This window comes from Thamnophis elegans, chromosome 1, assembly GCF_009769535.1.
Source record: "Thamnophis elegans isolate rThaEle1 chromosome 1, rThaEle1.pri, whole genome shotgun sequence".
Taxonomy (NCBI): Eukaryota; Metazoa; Chordata; class Lepidosauria; order Squamata; family Colubridae; genus Thamnophis; species Thamnophis elegans.
Genome location: NC_045541.1, coordinates 89,130,737 through 89,136,199, shown reverse-complemented (window position 1 = coordinate 89,136,199; position 5,463 = coordinate 89,130,737).

Here is a 5,463-nt window from a genome sequence, read left to right as displayed (position 1 = left end):
CGGCCGACAAGTGCATGCAGCTCCATTTGTGTGAGTGGTGGGCAAATGCCCCCGCCGCTTGCATAAATGGAGTGCAGATGCACTTACCCACTGTTCTTGCAAGTGGGGATGCGTGCATATGTGCGCTTGCTCACTGCTTCTGCGGCCTGGTTCCAAACAGCTCACGTACAACAGGGGTTGGGGACCCCTAGTCTGTGCAATCCTGAAATTTAGACTCAGTGAAACAATATTAATCATGAGTACGCATGGCATATGAAGGTAGACACCGCGCCATTCAAACTAGAAATAGCTGCCATTTTGGTCCCCGTTTACCCAAATTCTGTGATCTGTAACAAGCTCTGTAGCATTCAACAAAAAGATCTAATGTGGGAGTGTTTAACATTGGAATGTTTAACATTGGAACTAAAAACCCTGTACAATGTGTCAAGGTAGGGTGTATTACGCAAACACAACTTTAGAAAGATCTATTATAGGTACTCTTTGACTTATATATAACCACAAATGGACTGGAATTTCCATTGCTAAGGGAGGTGGTCATAAAACACATCATGTGGCAATGTCTCTTAGCAATCACAATCTTAGCACTGCCTTTTGTCATCATAACTCCAGCATGGTTGTTAAGCAGAAACTGTGGGTGTCCCAGGTAAGGAGTGGAGGTACTGCGGGAGGTGGGGAGGCTGCAAACAGGCAATGCACTAGTTGGGGGGGGGGGACCCCTGAGCCACACCCCAGCCACACAGCATAAATCTGCTGTGTCTCCAGAAAGGACCAAAGGAGTAGCACAATGCTGCCACACCCAGGAAATGCCAAATAAATGTGGCACAAAGACTCCATGTTCTAGGAAGTGCCAAGAGCATGGTGAAAAACTTTGGCCAAAAAATGCAACCCAACCCATCCACTCTCACTATCCTACAGTCCCAGTTTATCTCTGCCATCTGCTTCCTCCCACTGCTAACGAGGCTAGCTGAGCCCCAAATTTTTGTTCCTAAGTGAGACATTTGTTAGGTAAAATTTGCCCCATTATACCACCTTTCTTGCCACAATTCTTAAGTGAATAACTGCAGCTGATAAGTTAGTAACATAAGTGAATCTTTGACTTTGTCAAAAGGTCACAAAAGGCGATTACATGACCCCAGGACACTGAAACCATCATAAATACGAATCTGTTGCCAAATATCAAAATTTTGATCACGTGACCATGAGGATGCTGCAACAGTCGCTAAGTGTGAAAAATGGTCATCAGTCACTTTTTTCAATGCGATTGTAACTTTGGTCACTAAATGAACTGTTTGAAAGCTAAGGCTAGCTTGCATTATAATGCCTTATGCTAGCTTACATTTTCAAGAGAGAGAAGCTAAACTCCTTATTAGAATTGAAATAGAAATGAGTAGAGTAGAGTAGAGTAGAGTAGAGTAGAGTAGAGTAGAGTAGAGTAGAGTAGAGTAGAGCAGAATAGAATAGTTTATTAGCCAAATGTGATTGGACACACAAGGAATTTGTCTTTGGTGAATATGCTCTCAGTGTACATAAAGAAAAATAAAATAGAATACATTCATCAAGAATCATAAGCTACAACACTTAGTGATAGTCATAGGTTACTAATAAGCAATCAAATTATACTAGGAAACAAATTATTGGATTTTTAAATTATTGGATTTTCTTTTAAAGGAACCAGTATGTGCTTCCTGATTATTAAAAGTGCAAATTCAGTGTCAATGACTCCTGACTATTTAAAAAAAGATTCTATCCAAAATAAATTGAAATAAACCATTTTTAAAAATTCTATGCACAATACTTTGAAATGTATTGTGCATAGAATTTTAAAAAATGGTTTATTTCAATTTATTTTGGATAGAATCTTTTTTAAATAGTCTAAAACAATTTTAAAAAAGAATCCACACAGAATAAAACTATTTTAAAAAATCCTATGCACAATAAATAAAATATTATTTTAAAATATATTAAAAAAATAAAAGAAAAAACCCGGCTCACTTACCAGCAGGCAGAATCAGCAGAACTCCGATGCGATGGATCCTCACAGTGATGGATGGAAGCAACAGGGAGCAGGCAGGCAGAGAGGCAGCAGGAACAGGTAAGACACTGGACTGGACTGTGGAGGGACAACAAGGCTAGGGTCACTAAGCAGGTGTGGAGAGGGGGGGCGGGGGGGAAGCTAGGCCGTGGCGGCTACTGCCAGCCCGCGGCCTCGCTAGGGAAGGCCTTCCCTTGCGAAAGCTAGGTTGCCATCGCCCACCTGAAGCCTCCCGAGTCCCGCCACCAGAGTTGCTTACCTGAAGCAGCAAGAAGGCGAAGGCGAAATGGAAGACTCAAGCAGCGCGAAGCTTTTACTTAAACTTTTCTGCCCCCAGCCCGCTCACTGATTGGCTGGACTCCAGCCAATCAGTGAGTGGCAGGCTGGGCTGGCTTAGTGCGGATGGGCAGGGGAGCAAGCAAGCAAGCTGCAACGCGCCAAAAATGGGGGAGCGAGCGAGCGAGATGCAACGCGCCAAAATTAAAAATGAAAATCGGGACTTTTTAATAATGACGCGGGATGCAGGACAAATTGTAGAAAATCGTGACTGTCCCGCCAAAAGCAGGACGTCTGGTCATCTTAAGTTAGCACTGTCTTGCAGTGAGAGGAAGATGCTGGAAGTTGGCTGGGTGTAGCTGAGGGGGCATTTCTTAATGACAGCAGCTGAAATAGAGATCTGGGGACAGTTAGCACTGGCTGAGATTGCCAAGGGTCCCAAGCCTCTATTTCAATCCCTCTGCTGCCAAGTGCTGCTATGTAGGATAGCCCAAAATGGAGAAAAATGAGTGAGGGGAGCTGGAGATTCCATGTGGTTGCAAGTATGGGTGGGCAGTCAAGCACACTAATTTTGATCACATGACTGTAAGGGTATTGCAATGCTTCTAATTTGCGGATCAGTCATAACTCACTTTTTTCCATCATCATCATAACTTTGAATGGTTGCTGAATGAATGTTTGTAAATTAAAGATTACCAATATAAAACACAATGGCCAGAAATAGTTATATCTTACAATTCATGCCACCAGGGGGAGCTATAAAAACTTTTTAAAAAATAAAAGAATTTCTCTCAGAAATTTTATTTCCACTTCAGCAAGTAGCAATAGCACTTAGACTTATATACCACTTCACAGTGCTTTGCCTCTAAGCAGTTTACAGTGTCAGAATATTGCTGTCAACAATCTGGGTCCTCATCAAATGACTGGACTTAAAGGAAAGTAGCTAGCTTAATCAGAAGGAAACTGGTCCAACCTGAGAAGGGGCCCTTGGCTTTGTATCATTTTGCAGAGTTTGAAAAACAACATGAAACAAAAAAAAAAAGGATAGCCTGACAAGCTTCAAAAAATAAGATAGCTGCTCCCAAAATACGCATTGTATCCCTTGGATATTTCAGGGACTAACTCATCCTATATGCTTTAACCATTTCATTAAAGGTTCAGAATGTTATCTGAATCTAGATATTTCTGGATCAGGCTGCAAACAGCCTCAAATAATCCCAGACTGTTAGTTATCTAAGGGAGTGAGGCCTTGCTCTATTAATTTAGTACTCAGGTTTTAACTCTCCTGCTTGGGGGGACCTTAGCCATCCAGCGTCTGCGGGGAGGGGCCCCTCCTCTTGGAATGTTTCTAGCCGCTGTGATTCGGGTCGGCGCTGGGTCATCTTGTTCAGCTCCCCCTTCAGCCCCTCCAGTTTCTCCTGGATCAAACAACGTTTCTGTCTGCTTTCCTTCTGGTTCCTGGATATCGGCTTCTCTCTCCAGACCACTCTCACGGGCTCGGCGTCTCTCCCACGCCCCTTCAAAGAGTTTCATTGCTTGGGACATCATAAAGTTCTCCTCCTCAGAGTCCCGCCAGTCAGTCACTGGTCATCTGGGTCTCCTCACAGTAATTTCAGTCAAAAGTTCTTTGGGGTCCTCTTCCGTCCCACTCCCCAAGTCCATCTGGGTCGAACAGATCATTCTTCCAAGTGCAGGCCAGCCATTTGCTCCGTCTCCAAAGGGCATGCAGCTGCCCCCATATCTTCTTCTTGATCAATGCCTTGGTGGGACATCCTTCAGGTGTTGGGTGCACCCCCCTCGGAAGATGTCAGCTCCGGGATGGGTGCGAGATGAGATCCAGCTTAATGTTAAGGCTGCTTCACTTAATAGCCAAGAAAGAAACCACTCAACTCCATTTTACAGAATTAAGAGTACTTTTACTGATTATAAGTAAATAGAAGCTAAGAAAAGCTGGATCTGAGCGAAAGCGCGCGAAGCAGTTGATATCAATACATGACCCATTCCCCCCCCCTTGGTAACCCCAGTCCATATTCCAATCCAACATCTCCACAGTTATCAGGTGGGGGACATCTTCAAAAATCATCATCAGGTTGGTATGCCGGACAGTTGGCCTCGGCAGGAAACTCCCCTCCTTGCCACATGCGCAATAGATGGCAAGAACAACTCCCAATTAACAGTCCTCCGGTACAGATTATTTCCCCCTCCCAAATAGCATGCCCTCCCTCCCCGTTTCAATGGCAGCCGAAAAGCAAGCAGCAAAACAGAGGCTGACACCTAGGTTGAACAGGATTGGAACAGGGTTGCCTGAGGCACTCTTACTGAGGTTTTGGTTTAAATTTTAACAGCATTAAGGTAAAATTGAGGACAGAAGCAAAAGGTTTCTTCTTGGGATGCCTGCGTCTGACCAGACTTCATGGATTTCTAAAGTCTTTTAAAACAATTTTTTAATGATTTACGAATTTTGGAACTATTGTAACTGCAAAGGCATGTGAAATACTACACAACTTACCTACACGTTTATTTATTTTGTCAAATATGAGAGAACAGGTATAAGTATAAACATGGACATTAACACAGGAAATGGGTACGAATAAATGGGGACAATAGGACAGGGACGGTAGGTATGCAGGTGTGCTTATGCATGCCTCCTTACCAACCTTGTAGGAAAGGAGTGAGGTCCACACTAGACAGTTTAAGGTTAAAGTTATGGGGGTTTGAGGATGTACCAACAGCATTCCAGGCATTGACCACTCTGTGGCTGAAGCGATATTTTCTGCAATCCGGTTTGGAGCAGTTTACCTTGAGACTGAATCTATTGTTTGCCCGTGCATTATTGCGGTTGAAGCTGAAGTAGTTATTGACAGGTAATAACGTATGAAGGCATTATTTAAAAAATACAATATAAAACTCTTGGTTGCTTACTTGCAGACATTACATTATCCAATGAAGCAACATCAACAGGACTAGTGAGTGTGGGGTTTTCTCCCTGTTTATATACAGCAGCTTGTCCTAAGAGAGTAGGGTCTGTGTGTTTGTGTGCGTGCGCACGCGTGTGTTTCTCTTTGGCAATTCCCAGATTAGGGAATAATTCCCAGCGCGAAGAAACAAGCCGTTGCCGCGCGACCATAAAACTCCTGCTCCGCCGGCTTTGATCC